The 23,072-nt window shown below is 34.9% G+C and overlaps 1 long non-coding RNA gene across 1 annotated transcript; it reads right to left on the bottom strand.

Moving 5' to 3' along the window:
- Nucleotides 1–10,940: 10,940 nt before the first annotated feature.
- Nucleotides 10,941–19,930, bottom strand: LOC143080843 (uncharacterized). The gene is made up of 3 exons (XR_012979808.1): nucleotides 19,694–19,930; nucleotides 18,464–18,571; nucleotides 10,941–11,101 (listed from the first exon to the last, which is right to left on the bottom strand). It is a non-coding gene; the product is annotated as an uncharacterized LOC143080843 (long non-coding RNA).
- Nucleotides 19,931–23,072: the final 3,142 nt, after the last annotated feature.

Genomic DNA, 23,072 nt, shown 5'->3' with positions numbered 1-23,072 from the left:
TTCCTGTATTTGTAAAGAAAAGTATTCTCCTATTAGTGATCATTAGTAGGGTGCCCAGTATCGAAAAAGACGTCTAGATAACGAGTTTAAGTTAACGGATAACACACGGCTATATTTATATGCAAACTATTGGAAAATCATTATATTTTCCAATCATGAATGTCGTCGTAAGCTACCGTGGTCACGTTTTTCAAAAGTTTGTGGTTTCTTAGGGTACCCAAAGATACCTCATCATACAGGCAATCTTCAACACGAAAAATAGAATTATTGCTTTCTGCGTTATTTGTTCTAATGATACTTATCATTTAGCTTAAAAATAAATTTATGATATAACGAAAGCTGAAAAGATTTATATAATTTAAGTATAAGTATTTCATGATTTTAGTAAGACTATTTTTTTAGCTGAAATTTACCACATTTTGAACGAAAGAAACTTTATTGCGCTTTACTTTCACGGGATTTCTACTTTGATTGCATCAATAAGACATGGTTCATATGTGTGCCAAATATCTTTCGTGTAATGTTAATCGGTGAGAAGAAAATTGCAATTTAAAACACAAATTTAGTGATAATTCTGCCTTGATTCAAACACGCCTTTTCTCGTGCCGTTAATCGTTTTGTAGCTTACACTATCAGGTCATTAACTAGGACAATTGTCACTAACTTCAATTCTCTTTTTTGCTTGTTGTATGGTCGATTTGTATGTTTTGAATAGTCCAGTTAGCTTGAAGATCGTTGTTTTGTTTCAGGAAATATTTTTTTCGTGGTCTTTTATAACTTTAATTGTTTTTTTTTTTAGTTGATAGTTTTGTTATAATTGTAATATACAAATCGAATCATTCGGTCACGTTTCAGACCCGGAATATTCACAAACCTGACCTGTTAAACTATTCCCACTATCAAGCCCTAAACGAAGTAGGAATGAAATACAATGGGATAAGTGTGTTATATGTCAGGGTTCTCCTTCTGACTTACTTATTAAGATGCGAGAAATTAAAACAAACAAAAGCTCTACCGAGGCTATGGGAGCACGGAAGACAGGGGCGTAGCTAGGTATTCATTCAACTGTAGGCACCAATCGGCAGGGGGTCTGGGGGCCGCTTAAGGCCCCCAGCAGGTCCAGGGCAGAGCCCTGGTAGGGGGTTCAAGGGGGCTAGCCCCCCTTCGGAAAAAGGTTTTCAGCGTTTTAGCTGCAAAATTTTATGTACAAAAATATTAAATTTATTGATTATTTAATCATGATAATTATAATAGTACATATTGATGATCCTTCATTAAAAAATAGGCACGTAAACACTGATACTACTATATAATAGAACTATCCTTTTGGCTAGACATCAACTATTAATCTTTTGAATCTTAAACCTTCACCCTAGCCACATAAACGCATACAGACGTAGTCGATGCCCAACAAAATTCAAGAAATTCGTATTTCTTTATATATCCTCTTCTGTAAAATCCCTACCTGCTTAGGAATTTTGAATAATTGTGGCCATTACACGCAGATTTGAGAGTACTCAAAATTACTGGAAGCCAGCTGATTGATTGATTTTTTACATCCAGTGTCAAATATTTATGCAAGTTCAGGACCGTTGAAATTTTTTTTACAATAAATACAACTTGGAGCTACTTTTTTAGGTCCTGTAACAGGTGTCGTCCAGGACGAAGGTCTGAAAATTTAAAAATGCCATGCATTGGAAAGTGAGGGGTTATTGGATAGGAGCATAAATTTTGCCTTTCAGTAGACCAACTACGAACTCATCAAAGAGTTGCATTCTCTCTACAACTAGGCATCGGATTTAATGTTCCCATTTTGACTAGGCGTGACTGCGTATTTATACATCCTGCACAGCCAAACGGACGACCAACATTGGCAAGTCGGGTAAAGACAAAGTGGAAAGCTATTTGAAAACTAACAACAACTTATTGAAAAACTCACGTGTCTAAGTTGAGGTTCATTCAAGTTTTTGTTGATAGAAGTGAAATGGTCTGAGCAAAGTTCTAGTTTTATAAATATAGTTTCTATATAAGGTAAAATCTTAAAAACATTCAATTCTATCCAATGTTCCATTCACTAAGGACGAGAGACTAGTGTACACATGACATTCGATAATTTAAGAGTTTTGACAACTTCACCGGCTTTCATCTACAGATTACGTTGTTTATTATTTTTTTTTCATAAAAAAAAAATAATTGTGAAAAAAATATGTGTAGGCACGTGCCTAAAGTGCCTTACGGCAGCTACGCTCCTGGAAGATCATGTATATTTTAATATATTGCACAATGCTGCAGACCTAGACCATTTCCAATGAACATAAAGATGCTCAGAAGGAGCAGTCAGATTTTAAGATTTTTTTTGTACGCCTGATGAAGTAGATACTCGCATAATTTTATATGCTTTTCATGTAGACAAAGAGTTCGGTGTGAAATGAATCAAGGGTCGGATAATAATAATATAGTCACATGAAACAGATGTTCTGATCTTATGCGTTTATTACTTCCCCTCCATGCAACATACGCATGAGCTATGGTTTCAAACAGGCACTATAACTTGCACACAATATTTTCGCCGCAATAAACCTGTCCACGAAATATGTAAAAGTCTCTAACATTCTACCAGCCGCACATGCTGTAATATGATGGTAGGCACTTAAAGTTAACCATCGAGGGACGTTAACTACCGAGGGTAGTAATGAATATTCATCTTTACCGGATGATTGACAGCGATGTAAATAAAAACATGAGAGTGATTACCGTGTGTCAACGTCATATCAAATTAATTCAATTTAATTGTTAGAAATACTGTTTTCTGCTGAAAATTAAAAAATAAATAAAATTGAATGGAATGGAATGGAATTGAGCTATGTACAATACAGTAAATATTAGCAATTAGAATTAGACGGTAGACAAGCATATTTTGCCTATTGATTCTTTTTTGCATGCCTATTTGGTTATATTATAATGCACTAATTGTTTTGATACTGTTTAATGTTTAAATAAGACCCATATGTGAACCATTTATGCACTTTTAATATAAAGATCAGATTCACACAGGATCATACAGTTCGAGCTAACTATTTTATGTACGACAGCTATTACTAATGTAACGGTGATGCTGAGATAATCTCCCTTTGCTAGAATATGGGATGACGCAAAATGAACTATATATCACTGTGCAAGAACGGAATAGCAAAGTGAATATATAAATCAAACTGTATTGGGATGATTTGGTAAACGTTTATCCAACTTACTGGATATTTTATGAAAGATTTTGCCATTTGTATAGAGGAATTATACCTTTTCAAATAAACTTGGGAGAATAATACACTAATTATAGAATTTTAGCAACTTAAACGCCTGAAATGAGATTTTGATTACAACGATTAAGAAAAAATTCAAACGCAATACTTCAAAATGCGAGTCTTAATTATTGTCGCAATAATAAAAACCTCGCATCAATTTCTGAATTTACAGACATCTGTACCGTCAGCGTACCGTGATCTGTTAAAGGTTTTTTTTAATAGTTAATTCCGGTGTCACTTTGTCTCTTTTAGAGAGTTGTCTCATTGGCAATCATGCTATATCTTCTTTTTTTTATATAATAAAACAAAAACCTGAACGACTTTACATTATAAATTAAAATGCATCCTAGTCGTGATGGAGACAGAGTCAAATGAACAAATGGACTAGATGAAACTGAACGAAAAAAAGAAAGAAAACACCAATTTGATCTGATAGGGGTGAATTCTATTCTTTATTAATTCAAACTCGAGTTTGGTTTGGAACCGTATCTATTGCGATTATTACCCAAGGACAGATATTACATATCTGAACTTCGATGCTCGAATTTGAAGTTACCTATTGAGACGGGTAGATGGGCGGGGATCGCGAGGGAAAATAGAATATGTACATTATGTAATGAGGGAATAGGGGATGAGTTTCATATATTGTTTACCTGTAAAAATGCTGATGTTTCTGCTCTTAGATCAAAGTTTGTACCAAATTACTATGTAATGAATCCAAGCAAGAAGAAATTCACTGGCTTGTTGTCTATATGTAACGTACAAGTTCAAAGGAAATTATCAATTTTCGTGAAAAAAATCATAAAATACTTAATCTAATTATACCAATTGTCTTTTAAAATATACTATGTATTTGTGTTTCGTTTGTCCTGTCTCGCTATGTATTATCTTAATATGGTTGTATATATTATTGTCCTCTTGTACACAAGTATGTGTCTGAGGTTATGAATAAAATCTCGAAATCTTGATACGAGAAAAGATTATATTTGCTTCGGCTTTTTCCATTTGCGCCAATCTGCACTTAATTAGCGCCTATTTTTTTTATATTTCTTTGCGCCAAATTTATTTTCTTCATTTGCACAAATTAACAGGTAAACACAAGTCATGAGGCATATAAGATGTATAGAATTTATTTATATAATAACAAAAATATTCCTTCTGGCCTTTTGCCACCTGCCACTTGCTCACACGTGACGAGGAGGAGGAGGGGGGTTGAAAGCAGGATAAGTTTATTGCAAGTGTACATCACACTTGAAGTATCACTTTATAAAATAAGATTGTAACAGTTTGACATAAAAAGCACATTTGCATATGCACAAATCTTTTTTAACTGAGTATTGTCATGCAACACTTCTGTTGAACTGCAACCTTGTGATATCTTCCCTACAATAAAGCATCCCCTTTTTTATCAAAATTTTTATAAGTTAAAGCCTGTTTTTTTCTTTATGGCATCGGTTCCATATATGAAAGTAAATGTTCGGGTACCAGAAGTGTGATTAAATGATGATACCCATGAGCTCAACATGTTTCTATACACACATTTATCTATATTGTAGCTTGTGTTAATTGAATTGCTGCGTTTGGTTAAACAAGTTAATTTTTTTCATCTAAATTTATCAGACCTAACCTTTCGAATCAATTTGGCGCAAATTAAAAAATGTCAATGTGTGCAAATGAAAAAAAATATGCTTTTTCAAAATTGGCGTAATTGTCATACGTACATTCACCGATCACATATTACTGGTTAGATTAAAAAATAATATATTATTTAGATTAAGAAGTACTTTAAGAAATTGATTGATTGTTGTTTGCCATCAGTACAGCCGCAAATATTTCAGACAAGTTCAGGGAGAAAACTAAACAATGAATACAATAGGGAATGTTACTGGTCAAATAAATGTCATCAGTCATTCAGAGTGAAGTATAGATACGAAATTTTGGACTGTCGATTGAAAATAGTTTGTTTTGATAACAACCGCCGGTAGGTACAGACAAATACGGTTGATAGACGGTATATAGGAGCACTAAATTCTATGTTAACCACCGACAGTAGGTATAAAGAAATACTATTGAAAGACGGTATATAAAGGAGCACTATATTTTACGTTAACCACCGACGGTAGGTATAAAAAAATACTGTTAATAGACGGTATATAGGAGCACTATATTGTATGTTAACCACCGACGGTAGGTAAATTCAGATACTTTTGACAGACGGTATATATGAGCACTATATACGGACCATATAATACGTTATATTGACCATCGACGGTAGGTATAAATGAAAACTGTTGATAGACGGTTTATAGGAGCACTTTATTGTATGTTAACCACCGACAGTATGTATAGACACATAATTTTAATAGACAGCACTATATTTTACATTAACCACCGACGGTAGGTATAGACAAATACTTTTGATATACGGTATATAGGAGTACTATATTGCTTGTTAACCACCGATGGTAGGTATAAACAGGTACTGTTGATATACGGTATATAGGAGTACTATATGTCATGTTAACCACCGACGGTAGGTATAGACTAAATACTGTTGATAGACAGTATATAGGAGGACTATATTGCATGTTAACCACCGACGATAGGTATAGACAAATACTGTTGATATACGGTATATAGGTGCACTGTATTGCATGTTAACCACCGACGGTGGGTATAGAAACAGGTTAGAAACATAGTGTTGATAGACGGTATATAGGAGCACTATATTGCATATTAACCACCTATGGTAGGTTTAGAAAAATACTGATAATAGACGGTATATAGGTGCACTGTATTATATGTTAACCACCGACGGTAGGTAGAGAAAAATAGTATTGATAGACGGTATATAGGAGTACTGTAATGCTTGTTAACCACCGATGGTAGGTATAGACAGGTACTGTTGATATACGGTATATAGGAGTACTGTATGGTATGTTAACCACCGACGGTAGGTACAGACAAATACTGTTGATAGACGATATATAGGAGTACTGTATGGCATGTTAACCACCAACGGTAGGTATAGACAAATACTGTTGATAGACAGTATATAGGATGACTATATTGCATGTTAACCACCGACGGTAGGTATAGACTAAAACTCTTGATAGACGGTATATAGGAGCACTATATTGTATGTTAACTACCAACAGCAGGTATAGACTAACACTCTTGATAGACGGTATATAGGAGCACTATATTGTATGTTAACCACCGACGGTAGGTAAAGACAAATACTGTTGATAGACGGTATATACACATGTAGGAGCACTATATTGTATGTTAACTACCGACAGTAGGTATAGACAAATACTGTTGATAGACGGTATATAGGAGCACTATATTGTATGTTAACTACCAACAGTAGGTAAAGACTAAAACTCTAGATAGACGGTATATGTAATAGCACTATACCGTATGTTAATCACCGACGGTAGGTATAGACAAATACTTGTGATAGACGGTATATAGGAGCACTATATTGTATGTTAACTACAGACAGTAGGTATAGACAAATACTGTTGATAGACTCTATATAGGAGCACTATATTGTATGTTAACTACCGACAGTAGGTATAGACTAAAACTCTTGATACACGGTATATGGGAGCACTATATTGTATGTTAACCACCGACGGTAGGTATAGACAAATACTGTTGATAGACTGTATATAGGAGCACTATATTGTATGTTAACTACCGACAGTAGGTATAGACAAATACTGTTGATAGACGGTTTATAGGAGCACTAAATTGTATGTTAACCACCGACAGTAGGTATAGACAAATACTGTTGATAGACGGTATATAGGAGCACTATATTGTACGTTAACTACCAACAGTAGGTATAGACTAAAACTCTTGATAGACGGTATATAGGAGCACTATATTGTATGTTAACCACTGACGGTAGGTATAGACAAATACTGTTGATAGACGGTATATAGGAGCACTATATTGTATTTTAACTACCGACAGTAGGTATAGACACATACTGTTGATAGACGGTATATAGGAGCACTATATTGTATGTTAACTACCAACAGTAGGTATAGACTAAACCTCTTGATAGACGGTATATATAATAGCACTATATCGTATGTTAATCATCGACAGTAGGTATAGATAAATTCTGTTGATAGACGGTATATAGGAGCACTATCTTGCATGTTAATCACCAACGGTAGGTATAGACAACTGTCAATAGACTGTGTAATTGAGCACTGTATTGTATGTTAACCACCGACGGTAGGTACAGACAAATACTGTTGATATACGGTGTATAGGAGCACTATACTGTATGTTAACTACCGACAGTAGGTATAGACAAATACTGTTGATAGACGGTATATAGGAGCTCTATATTGTATGTTAACTACCGACGGTAGGTATAGACACATACTGTTGATAGACGGTATATAGGAGCACTATATTGTATGTTAACTACCGACAGTAGGTATAGACAAATACTGTTGATAGACGGTATATAGGAGCACTATATTGACTGTTAACTACCGACAGTAGGTATAGACAAATACTGTTGATAGACGGTATATACACATGTAGGAGCACTATATTGTATGTTAACTACCGACAGTAGGTATAGACAAATACTGTTGATAGACTGTATATAGGAGCACTATATTGTATGTTAAGTACCAACAGTAGGTAAAGACTAAAACTTTTGATAGACGGTATGTGTAATAGCACTATATCGTATGTTAATCACCGACGGTAGGTATAGACAAATACTGTTGATAGACGGTATATAGCACTATATTGTATGTTAACTACCGACAGTAGGTATAGACAAATACTGTTGATAGACGTTATATAGGAGCACTATATTGTATGTTAACCACCGACGGTAGGTATAGACAAATACTGTTGATATACGGTGAATAGGAGTACTGTATTGCATGTTAACCACCGACGGTAGATATTGATAAATACTGTTGGTAGACGGAATATAGGAGCACTATATCGCATGTAAACTACCGACGGTAGGTTTAGAAAAAAAAATAATAGACGGTATATACATGTAGGAGCATTTTATTGCATGTTAATCACCGACGGTAGGTATAGATAAATTATGTTGATAGACGGTATATAGGAGCACTATATTGCATGTTAATCACCGACGGTAGGTATAGACAACTGTCAATAGACTGTGTAATGGAGCACTGTATTGTATGTTAACCACCGACGGTAGGTACAGACAAATACTGTTGATATACGGTGTATAGGAGCACTATACTGTATGTAAACTATCGACAGAAGGTTTAGACAAATACTGTTGATAGACGGTATATAGGAACACTATACTGTATGTTAACTATCGACAGATGGTTTAGACAAATACTGTTGATAGACGGTATATGGGAGCACTATACTGTATGTTAACTATCGACAGAAGGTTTAGACAAATACTGTTGATAGACGGTATATAGGAACACTATATTGTATGTTAACCACTGACGGTAGGTATAGACAAATACTGTTGATAAACGGTAAATAGGAGTACTGTATTGCATGTTAACCACCGACGGTAGGTATAGACTAAAACTCTTGATAGACGGTATATAGGAGCACTGTATTGTTATTGGTTGCTGTCTTTGATATTAATTTTACGTTTATCGTTTCAGCATTAATCGGGCTGTTAGTTTTCGTTTTTCGTCACATCTAGTCAGGGATGGGTTTTAATTGCATTTTACATGAATACATATGTGTAACTCATGGCTGATTCACATTCGTTTGTCTTTGGTAGATAAGTTTTCCATTGGCAATATTACCACATATCTTCTGAATTTTCATTGCATCATCTAAACATGTAAAATTCGTATAAAGAAAATATATACGTATAGATAATACATATATAATATAAAAAAGTAGATGTTGTATGAATGTCAATGAGACAACAGTAGTGTTTGTGGGACAGAATGACCCCATTAAGGTGGACGTCGGACGCTGACACCATATTCGAAAGTTGGCGCAGACGCCGACGCGCCATATTTGAGCCTTAAAGCGGACGCCATAGTCGACCCTGAAATCAAGACGCAAACTTCGGGTTGGACCATGTTACTCGGACATCGAGACGCCGACGCCATATTTGGGCTTAAATCCTGGACGCTATATCTTAATGTTTGACCAGGCTACCCTCCAGGGTGAATACTTTTAGTGACCCTAGAAAGAGTTTTTCAAGACTTGAGACCTGCTATACATCCATGTAGGTGTTTTAAGATTTTGTTTTCTTTTCTTCTCTTTTTTTTCTTTCTTTTTTCATTATTTTTTTTTTGTATCATTATTTCTCATTTAACCAAATAGTGCTACGAGTTTATTGTCATTCTGAATCGTGTCAGTGGATGAAAAGTTGTTGATAATGTCGATAATAGTCCCGACATCTCAATTTGACGTAATAAATGCAATACAGGCCACATGTATCTGAATCATCGTGTTGGATTTGATTGCAAACCACACAGTATTTCGGTCCATTGACGATGAGTACATTTCTGAAATAGCGTTGGTACTTTTCCGGTAATCGTCCTAAGGAGTCGAAAAATTCTGATGGACCCGATGCGGGGAAATGAAATGCAACCCAATGACTCCCCTTTTGATCACAGTTGTCCGTATTGACCACAAACCTTCTACGTCTGTCTCTCACATATCTAGGCAAGTCTTCTGCACAGCAAACGGTCACGGGCAATCCACTCAAAGCATCCTCTACATCTTTCCCGGTCATCGTTAAGGGCAATGCCGTTTTTATTCCCACAACCTTGCTGACGTTGGGCTTCTTATCCACGTAGGTGAGCAAACACTAAGTACTCCGCAATCCTGACAGGCGATGAGATCTTTCCGTGTTTCAGCATCCTCTGACGAAATATGTGTTGTCTCGTCGGCAATATCTTCGTCTGATAAGACCGAACTATCGTCTTCAAAAGTATTCGAGAGACGGTCGTCATCCCTCTGTCCGTCTGGTGTCTCTCCTTGACCGACCTGCAAGACCTCTGCGTGCAATCTGGAGGCTTCTGGGGTTCTAGCTTTTAGGTCAACAAGAAAGTACCCGAAAGGTGTCCTCTTTGCCTCTTCAAATTTCCGGAGAAAGAAGTCCCCTCGAGAAGGATACATCTGTCGGCCAAGAGTCACGATGGGCTGTCGATCAATGGGGTTATTAAAGAGAATGAGATAATGACAGTTTCGTCTCTGGGTGGGGTCTTTGCCAAAGTATAAATTCTGATTAAAAACGATCCACCCACATTTAGGACTGGCAGTTATTTGTAGTTTTTATCAACAGCTTGCACTTTTTCTAAATTATATTTGCTTCTTTTAAGACTGACCAAAACTGTTTTTTTTACCATTGTGGTTTGATTAAGGTAGTGTATATCAAACAGCTGTTGGAAATATTTTGGACAACCCTCTTATTTACAATATCATTTGATCAACACCTAGTGGTCTTTGGTGGTATCTCGCATAACATTAATAAGGTCTTTTTTAAAAGGCAACTTGAAATTATTGGTCACATGTTTATGTGCTATAGCAAATGTATGGGCTGCTGATCTGCTTATATGATAGCTATATATTCTTATGGTTTCAATGACCCCTTATTTCTTCACTCCACTTTATAAGATAGAAATAAATGTTATTCCATATTTTATTGGTTTTTTCAAAGGTATCATAATTTAGACATCAAGACAAAACTAAGCACAGTGAAAAAAGTCTACTCTGTCCTGTAAAGTTTGAGATGTTTTTGTTGTTCAATCTTTGTCACTTGTATGGAAACACTAAATCTTGATAACCTACAATAGAAATATTATCACTTTTATTTCAATTCAATTGTTGCAGTTATCATGCATGTAATAGAGAAAATGATAAATTAGACCAGATCTCCACATTAATAATATTAAACCTAGAGGCTTCAATGAGCCTGTGTCACTCACATGATACTTTTATTTACAATTGATGCATGATACAGAAATTGTCCATACCAACCGTCAGTGTTTACCATACAATACAGTACTTCTATACACTGTCTGTATACAGTATTTGTCGGATTTTGTCCATACCTATCGTCGATGTTTGACATAAAATACAATACTCCTATATACGTATATCAACAGTATTTGTCTATACCTACCGTCGGTGGTTAACATACAATACAGTCCTCCTATATACCGTCTATCAACAGTATTTGCAATTGTCTATACCTACCGTCGGTGGTTAACATACGATATAGTACTCCTTTGCACCGTCCATCAACAGTATTTGTCTATACCTACCGTCGGTGGTTAACATGCAATAAAGTGCTCCTATGTACCGTCTATCACCAGTATTTGTCCATACCTACCGTCGGTTATTAACATACAATATAGTGCTCCTATATACCGTCTATCAACAGTATTTGTCTATACCTACCGTCGGTAGTTAGCATACAATATAGTGTTCCTATATACCGTGTATCAACAGTACGTGTCTATACCTACTGTCGGTAGTTAACATACAATATAGTGCTCCTATATACCATCTATCAACAGTATATGTCTATACCTACCGTCGGTGGTTAACATACAATATCGTGCTCCCATATACAGTCTATCAACAGTATTTGTCTATACCTACCGTCGGTAGTTAACATACAATATAGTGTTCCTATATACCGTGTATCAACAGTACGTGTCTATACCTACTGTCGGTAGTTAACATACAATATAGTGCTCCTATATACTGTCTATCAACAGTATTTGACTATACCTACCGTCGGTAGTTAACATACAATATAGTGCTCCTATATACCATCTATGAACAGTATTTGTCTATACCTACCGTCGGTGGTTAACATACAATATAGTGCTCCTATATACCGTCTATCAACAGTATTTGTCTATACCTACCGTCGGTAGTTAACATACAATATAGTGCTCCTATATACCGTGTATCAACAGTATTTGTCTATACCTACTGTCGGTAGTTAACATACAATATAGTGCTCCTATATACCATCTATCAACAGTATATGTCTATACCTACCGTCGGTGGTTAACATACAATATAGTGCTCCCATAAACCGTCTATCAACAGTATTTGTCTATACCTACTGTCGGTAGTTAACATACAATATAGTGCTTCTATATACCATCTATCAACAGTATATGTCTATACCTACCGTCGGTGGTTAACATACAATATAATGCTCCTATATACCGTCTATCAACAATATTTCTCTATACCTACTGTCGGTGGTTAACATACAACATAGTGCTCCCATATACCGTCTATCAACAGTATTTGTCTATACCTACTGTCGGTAGTTAACATACAATGTAGTGCTCCTATATACCATCTATCAACAGTATATGTCTATACCTACCGTCGGTGGTTAACATACAATATAATGCTCCTATATACCGTCTATCAACAATATTTCTCTATACCTACTGTCGGTGGTTAACATACAATATAGTGCTTCTATATACCGTCTATCAACAGTATTTGTCTATACCTACCGTCGGTGGTTAACATACAATATAGTGCTCCTACAATGTATATACCGTCTATCAACAGTATTTGTCTATACCTACCGTCGGTGGTTAACATACAACATAGTGCTCCCATATACCGTCTATCAACAGTATTTGTCTATACCTATTGTCGGTAGTTAACATACAATGTAGTGCTCCTAAATACCGTCTATCAACAGTATTTGTCTATACCTACCGTCGGTAGTTAACATACAATATAGTGCTCCTATATACCGTCTATCAACAGTATTTGTCTATACCTACCGTCAGTGGTTAACATACAATATAGTGCTCCTATATACCGTCTATCAACAGTATATGTCTATACCTACCGTCGGTGGTTAACATACAATATAGAGCTCCCATAAACCGTCTATCAACAGTATTTGTCTATACCTACCGTCGGTAGTTAACATACAATATATTGCTCCTATATACCGTTTATCAACAGTATTTGTCTATACCTACCGTCGCTGGTTTACATACAATATAGTGCTCTTTGATACCGTCTATCAACAGTATCTGTCTATTCCTACTGTCGGTAGTTGCTCCTATATACCATCTATCACCAGTATTTGTCTATACCTACCGTCGGTGGTTAACATAAGATATAGTGCTTCTATATACCGTCTATCAACAGTATATGTCTATACCTACCGTCGGTGGTTAACATACAATATAATGCTCCTATATACCGTCTATCAACAGTATTTGTCTATACCTACCGTCGGTGGTTAACATACAATATAGTGTTCCTACAATGTATATACCGTCTATCAACAGTATTTGGTTATACCTACCGTCAGTGGTTAACATACAATATAGTGCTCCTATATACCATCTATCAACAGTATATGTCTATACCTACCGTCGGTGGTTAACATACAATATAATGCTCCTATATACCGTCTATCAACAGTATTTGTCTATACCTACCGTCGGTGGTTAACATACAATATAGTGTTCCTACAATGTATATACCGTCTATCAACAGTATTTGTCTATACCTACCGCCGGTGGTTAACATACAACATAGTGCTCCCATATACCGTCTATCAACAGTATTTGTCTATACCTACTGTCGGTAGTTAACATACAATATAGTGCTCCTATATACCGTGTATCAACAGTATTTGTCTATACCTACTGTCGGTAGTTAACATACAATATAGTGCTCCTATATACCATCTATCAACAGTATATGTCTATACCTACCGTCGGTGGTTAACATACAATATAGTGCTCCCATAAACCGTCTATCAACAGTATTTGTCTATACCTACTGTCGGTAGTTAACATACAATATAGTGCTCCTATATACCATCTATCAACAGTATATGTCTATACCTACCGTCGGTGGTTAACATACAATATAATGCTCCTATATACCGTCTATCAACAATATTTCTCTATACCTACTGTCGGTGGTTAACATACAACATAGTGCTCCCATATACCGTCTATCAACAGTATTTGTCTATACCTACTGTCGGTAGTTAACATACAATGTAGTGCTCCTATATACCATCTATCAACAGTATATGTCTATACCTACCGTCGGTGGTTAACATACAATATAATGCTCCTATATACCGTCTATCAACAATATTTCTCTATACCTACCGTCGGTAGTTAACATACAATATAGTGCTCCTATATACCGTCTATCAACAGTATATGTCTTTACCTACTGTCGGTAGTTAACATACAAGATAGTGCTCCTATATACCGTCTTTCTACAGTATTTGTCTATACCTACCGTCGGTGGTTAACATACAATATAGTGCTCCTATATACCGTCTATCAACAGAATTTGTCTATACGTACCGTCGGTGGTTAACATACAAAATAGTGCTCCCATAAACCGTCTATCAACAGTATTTGTCTATACCTACTGTCGGTAGTTAACATACAATATAGTGCTCCTATATACCATCTATCAACAGTATATGTCTATACCTACCGTCGGTGGTTAACATACAAAATAGTGCTCCAATATACCGTCTATCAACAGTATTTGTCTATACCTACCGTCGGTAGTTAACATACAATATAGTGCTCCTATATACCTTGTATCAACAGTATGTGTCTATACCTACTGTCGGTAGTTAACATATAATATAGTGCTCCTATATACTGTCTATCAACAGTATTTGTCTATACCTTCCGTCGGTAGTTAACATACAATATAGTGCTCCTATATACCATCTATCAACAGTATTTGTCTATACCTACCGTCGATGGTTAACATACAATATAGTGCTCCTATATACCGTCTATCAACAGTATTTGTCTATACCTACTGTCGGTAGTTAACATACAATATAGTGCTCCTATATACCGTTTATCAACAGTATTTGTCTATACCTACCGTCGCTGGTTAACATACAATATAGTGCTCTTTGATACCGTCTATCAACAGTATTTGTCTATACCTACTGTCGGTAGTGGCTCCTATATACCGTCTATAACCAGTATTTGTCTATACCTACCGTCGGTGGTTAACATAAGATATAGTGCTCCTATATACCGTCTATCAACAGTATTTGGCTATACCTACCGTCAGTGGTTAACATACAATATAGTGCTCCTATATACCGTCTATCACCAGTATTTGTCTATACCTACCGTCGGTGGTTAACATGCAATATAGTGCTCCTGTATACCGTCTATCAACAGTATTTGTCTATACTTACTGTCGGTAGTTAACATACAATATAGTGCTCCTATATACCATCTATCAACAGTATATGTCTATACCTACCGTCGTTGGTTAACATACAATATAATGCTCCCATATACCGTCTATAAACAGTATTTGTCTATACCTACTGTCGGTAGTTAACATACAATATAGTGCTTCTATATACCGTCTATCAACAGTATTTGTCTATACCTATCGTCGGTGGTTAACATACAATATAGTGCTCCTATGTACTGTCTATCAACAGTATTTGTCTATACCTACCGTCGGTGGTTAACATACAATATAGTGCTCCCATATACCGTCTATCAACAGTATTTGTCTATACCTAGTGTCGGTAGTTAACATACAATATAGTGCTCCTATATACCGTCTATCAACAGTATTTGTCTATACCTACCGTTGGTAGTTAACATACAATATAGTGCTCCTATATACCGTCTATCAACAGTATTTGTCTATACCTACCGCCGGTGGTTAACATACAAAATAGTGCTCCAATATACCGTCTATCAACAGTATTTGTCTATACCTACCGTCGGTAGTTAACATACAATATAGTGCTCCTATATACCTTGTATCAACAGTATGTGTCTATACCTACTGTCGGTAGTTAACATATAATATAGTGCTCCTATATACTGATATACTGTCTATCAACAGTATTTGTCTATACCTACCGTCGGTAGTTAACATACAATATATTGCTCCTATATACCATCTATCAACAGTATTTGTCTATACCTACCGTCGATGGTTAACATACAATATAGTGCTCCTATATACCGTCTATCAACAGTATTTGTCTATACCTACTGTCGGTAGTTAACATACAATATAGTGCTCCTATATACCGTTTATCAACAGTATTTGTCTATACCTACCGTCGCTGGTTAACATACAATATAGTGCTCTTTGATACCGTCTATCAACAGTATTTGTCTATACCTACTGTCGGTAGTGGCTCCTATATACCGTCTATAACCAGTATTTGTCTATACCTACCGTCGGTGGTTAACATAAGATATAGTGCTCCTATATACCGTCTATCAACAGTATTTGGCTATACCTACCGTCAGTGGTTAACATACAATATAGTGCTCCTATATACCGTCTATCACCAGTATTTGTCTATACCTACCGTCGGTGGTTAACATACAATATAGTGCTCCCATATACCGTCTATCAACAGTATTTGTCTATACTTACTGTCGGTAGTTAACATACAATATAGTGCTCCTGTATACCATCTATCAACAGTATATGTCTATACCTACCGTCGTTGGTTAACATACAATATAATGCTCCCATATACCGTCTATAAACAGTATTTGTCTATACCTACTGTCGGTAGTTAACATACAATATAGTGCTTCTATATACCGTCTATCAACAGTATTTGTCTATACCTACCGTCGGTGGTTAACATACAATATAGTGCTCCTATGTACTGTCTATCAACAGTTTTTGTCTATACCTACCGTCGGTGGTTAACATACAATATAGTGCTCCCATATACTGTCTATCAACAGTATTTGTCTATACCTAGTGTCGGTAGTTAACATACAATATAGTGCTCCTATATACCGTCTATCAACAGTATTTGTCTATACCTACCGTCGGTAGTTAACATACAATATAGTGCTCCTATATACTGTCTATCAACAGTATTTGTCTATACCTACCGTCGGTGGTTAACATACAATTTAGTGCTCCTATATACCGTCTATCACCAGTATTTGTCTATACCTACCGTCGGTGGTTAACATGGAATATAGTGCTCCTATATACCGTCTATCAACAGTATTTGTTTATACCTACTGGCGGAGGTTAACATAGAATATAGTGCTCCTATATACCAAGAGGGATAACGGATCTGCATCTAGAATTTATCATGCTGCCCTTTTTTTGGATTTTTAAAATACTTGTTATCCCTCAATGTTTACATTCATCCCAAATAATACAACAGTAGTCAATTAGGGGCAGAACACCCATTGTATTATGTTTTCTTGCAGTTATATAAAAAAAAATGTATTTAAGAAAGATGGTATATTCTGGATGATATATTAGCACAACCTTGGTCAATTTAATTTCTCCAGTTACTTAGTGGGCTGTCAATTTTGAAACTAATATTTTTTTCACATGAAGAATTTTGTAATACTTTAATTTATTATCAAGTTTGGTTGAAAAGTCTGAATAGTTTCTGCTTTGTTCCAGTAATCAAACATTTTGTTTCATTTGCATCTATGAACATGTTATTCATTTTACACCACTCTTCAACCCTGTATAAATCTTCTTGAACATCATCATTTATATTTTCTAGATGTTTCCCCCTGATTTATGAATAGTGGTGTCATCAGCATATACAACGATATAGGTCTGTTTCACAATTTTTAATGCATAAGGGAAGGTCATTTATAAATAGCACAAACAATAGAGGACAAGGTATAGAACATTGGGGAACACCAAATTTTACATGTTGTTGTTCAGAGTTAACATTACAAATGTATACCTTTTGTTATTCAGGTACGACTTAAAAAAACTAACAGTAGTCTCACTAAATCCATACATGTCGAGCTTTAAACAAAGAAAGTCATATGCTACCAAATCAAAAGCTTTTTTTTAAATCTTAATAAAATTGCTAGGTTTAAATTACCATCTTTCATTTCTTGCAACCATGTGTCAATGATATTAAATAAATGTCAAGCTCAATCCAGTATATATTCCAAGTTATGGACAAATGATAATGCTATTAAAAATACCAAATCATAACCAGTGCTTTTCTCTTTTTCTATTTTCAGTATATGACTAGGTAATAATGATTACTTTTTTCAACTATTTTCATACTTTTTTGTTTCCTCTGCTTTTGTATCAAGGGCATAATTGTTTATGGCAAACTAAGCATCTGCATAATCAAACTATTCCTAACTATACTCTACCTCAAATTCTGGAAACTGCAAAATTTTTGTCATAGCAGTCTTATGGTAGCTGAACTATTCCTATTTTTTGTAAATCTGGATTAATAAGTCTTTTGTCACATTCTGGGGCTATAGAAAAAAAACATTACAGAATTATCAAAATTATGTGTGTATAATGTTTGTGTACAGTCATTCAACTAAAAAAGGACAAAAATTATTTTTTTGTGTATAAATAAATAATTGTGATTTTAATGTCTTAATATTATAAAAAAAACTTCAAAAGATTAAATTTAAATTATAATCTAAACATGAAAGAGCACATATAAATCAACCTTTTACTCAGATTTATATCTAAAACCAGTTATAACTAGCTATAATATCTTTGACTTCACAAATATCATCATCTAATTTTACAAATCAGTATTTATTTGGTGGCACATCCTGCACACTAAGTATGTTATGCCTTAGGTTTAATTTTGATGCAATCACATTTCAGAAGGTACATGTCTTGAACTGTTTTAATGAATAAATTACAGTTTTAAACTCAGTTTAGGCTAACCTGAGGTCAATAGTCTTAAACAATGTCATCAAACTATCAGTTTTACTGTAATATATTGATATTGTGACATTTATGGGAAAGAGCATATGAGTTAGTCATATTGGTCAATACAATGGAAAGTTTATATCTGAGACTACTATAACACTATGTGTTATACTAGTAGTCTCAGTTTATAACTATGTTAATGTCAATTATATACATGACATAATAATTAAATCATTTAAAAAACTATTCCAAAGATTTCTCTCAAATCATGTTTACATTTTTTTAGAGAAGAGTCTGTCTGAAATATATTTAGGGGTAGTCTAAATAGTTATGACTTCTTAAAAAGCTATATTATGGGGAAAAAGGGGGGGGGGGGGTCTATTATGGTTTTTTTTCATACAGGAGGAAGACGTCAAAGCAAAAAAAAAACCAACAAAACAAAATAAAATAATAGCCTGTCAAGACGTCCTTATATCATAAAAATTTGGTCTAATTTTGGGATAATACATTTAACTTCCTTTGATGTCGGGGAGGGGATAAGTTTTGACGATTAATTATTCTTGAAACTAACAATAATTATTTCTTATTGTTACTTTGTTAAGCGAGCGAGATGTGTGGTTCTCGAGTTATTTAAAAAAAAAAAGGGGGGGGGGTGTTACTATATCAAGTTTACCCAGTTTGGAGACAATAAATATTTAAAATCTAACCATAAACTCCAATGTTCCTGCTTTTTTTAGCAGAACAAACACGATGGCATTCTCGTCTCTGTTGTAATCAATAGTTAACTCATTTCTTCTTCCAGGTTATTTCTTAATCAATTATGATTATCAGCTGTCTATCTATTTACCATGTTTATGTTAAACTGGTCCGTAATTCCATCGTAGTGTATCGATAACTGAACACAACAAGGATCCAGTTTATTAAACATATATAATATACAAGGTTCCTGAGTCAGTAACCGTAACTATCACCGTGCTTTGTGCGCATGCGCAAGAAACACCAACAACAAGGATAAAACAGGGTATACAGTTCCGTAATTTCGTATATTTTTCTTATCTTCATACTAAAGAGCTCCAAAAGTAGGCGTGCTTAGGTGCACAGGGCGGGTCTAAAAACCGACTCTCGGTGGTTAACGTCTCTCGATGGTTAACTTTAAGTGCCTACCTAATATGATACGATACAACGTCATCCCTGTTTTGGATCGGTAAGCGCACTGTTTCTTTAGTCTTGAAGGAAAACCCAGATGATTTCACCGATTTGCCAAACCTTTCTAATTGTGACATCGATGAATCTATAGATGCAGCCCTTGTTGTTATGTTGAATAATCTCAAGTCAAAACTAAAAATAGATCATTGTGACCTAAACAAAAAATAGCGTGAAGTTGGCTACAATTTAAAATTTCTCCCTGGTCAAACTTCCTCCTTGTGAATCTACTTTTAAACAATATGTAATAAGAGCTTCACTCCAGATATAAATTTGATCTTTTCCTATATAGCGAAACTACCCTAACATTACCGCGCTGAAGTACGTTCATTATTCATAGTTCATTATTCATTATTCAATAATGAATAATGAAATAGTTCACTATTCATTATTCAATATTAAATAATGAATAATGAAATAGTTTATGTTTCATTATTCAAATTGAAGCGGTGAATAGTGAAATAAATATAAAAAAAATTGACTGTTGACACTAAAGCTATATTTTGATTCGCAATGACCATAAGAGAGTTTACGGAGGACCTTAATGCCACAACATGCGTAAAAGTAAGGAAATATAAAAAAGAAGATGTGGTATGATTGCCAATGAAACAACTACCCACAAAAGACCAAAATGACACAGACATTAACAAGTATAGGTCACCGTACGGCCTTCAACAATGAGCAAAGCCCATAACGCATATAGTCAGCTATATAAAAGGCCACAATAAGACAATGTAAAACAATTCAAACAAGAAAGCTAACGGCCTTATTTATGTAAAAAATGAACGACAAACAAATATCTAGCACATAAACAACATAAACAAACTACAACCACTAAATTACAGGTTCCTGACTTGGGACAGACACATACATAAATAATGTGGCGGGGTTAAACATGTTAGCCAATTTTGAATAATGAAATGGATATTTTGAATAATGGAATGGACTGGCAGGACCCTTCAGCCTCTTATTACAGATATATATTATGCATCGATCGAAAGCTTATTAAGAGAAGAACAAAAGTTATATAGTCAATATGTTCCGCAACGCATATTAGAGGAGTAACGAATGACTTAAATATCGAAATACGTCCGAACATTGAGAAATAGCCAATTTTGAATAATGAAATGGATATTTTGAATAATGGAATGGACTGGCAGAACCCTTCAGCCTCTTATTACAGATATATATTATACATCGATCGAAAGCTTATTAAGAGAAGAACAAAAGTTATATAGTCAATATGTTCCGCAACGCATATTAGAGGAGTAACGAATGACTTAAATATCGAATTCCGCGTGAACATTGAGAAATAGCCAATTTTGAATAATGAAATGGATATTTTGAATAATGGAATGGACTGCTGCGACCCTTTAGCCCCTAATTATATATAAACCTTATACCTCATTCGAAAGCTGATTACAAGAGGAACAAAATGTATATAGTCAATATGTTCCGCAACGAATATAAGAAGACCTAAATGCCAAAATACGCGTGAAAATGAAGAAATAGCCAATTTTGAATAATGAAATGGATATTTTGAATAATGGAATGGACTGCTGCGACCCTTTAGCCCCTAATTATATATAAACCGTATACCTCATTCGAAAGCTGATTACAAGAGGAACAAAATGTATATTGTCAATATGTTCCGCAACGAATATTAGAAGACCTAAATGCCAAAATACGCGTGAAAATTAAGAAATAGCCAATTTTGAATAATGAAATGGATATTTTGAATAATGGAATGGACTGTAGCGACCCTTTAGCCCCTAATTATAGATAAACCTTATACCTCATTCGAAAGCTGATTACAAGAGAAACAAAATGTATGTAGTCAATATGTTCCGCAACGAATATTAAAAGATATAAATGCCAAAATACGCGTGAAAATTAAGAAATAGCCAATTTTGAATAATGAAATGGATATTTTGAATAATGGAATGGACTGTGGCGACCCTTTAGCCCCTAATTATAAATAAACCTTATACCTCATTCGAAAGCTGATTACAAGAGGAACAAAATGTATGTAGTCAATATGTTCCACAGCGAATATTAGAAGACCTAAATGCCAAAATACGCGTAAAAATTAAGAAATAGCCAATTTTGAATAATGAAATGGATATTTTGAATAATGGAATGAACTACTGCGACCCTATAGCCCCTTATTATAGATAAACCTTATTCCTCATGCGAAAGTTGATTACAAGAGGAACAAAATTTATATGGTCAATATGTTCCGCAACGAATATTAGAAGACCTAAATGCCAAAATACGCATGAAAATTAAGAAATAGCCAATTTTGAATAATGAAATGGATATTTTGAATTATGGAAGGGACTGCTGCGACCCTTTAGCCCCTAATTATAGATAAACTTTATACCTCATTCGAAAGCTTATTACAAGAGGAACAAAATGTATGTAGTCAATATGTTCCGGAACGAATATTAAAAGACCTAAATGCCAAAATACGCGTGAAAATGAAGAAATAGCCAATATTGAATAATGAAATGGATATTTTGAATAATGGAATGGACTGCTGCGACCCTTTAGCCCCTAATTATATATAAACCTTATACCTCATTCGAAAGCTGATTACAAGAGGAACAAAATGTATATAGTCAATATGTTCCGCAACGAATATAAGAAGACCTAAATGCCAAAATACGCGTGAAAATGAAGAAATAGCCAATTTTGAATAATGAAATGGATATTTTGAATAATGGAATGGACTGCTGCGACCCTTTAGCCCCTAATTATATATAAACCGTATACCTCATTCGAAAGCTGATTACAAGAGGAACAAAATGTATATTGTCAATATGTTCCGCAACGAATATTAGAAGACCTAAATGCCAAAATACGCGTGAAAATGAAGAAATA

This window comes from Mytilus galloprovincialis, chromosome 6, assembly GCF_965363235.1.
Source record: "Mytilus galloprovincialis chromosome 6, xbMytGall1.hap1.1, whole genome shotgun sequence".
In the NCBI taxonomy this organism is placed as follows: domain Eukaryota; kingdom Metazoa; phylum Mollusca; class Bivalvia; order Mytilida; family Mytilidae; genus Mytilus; species Mytilus galloprovincialis.
This window is presented reverse-complemented; position numbering and strand designations above follow the sequence as displayed.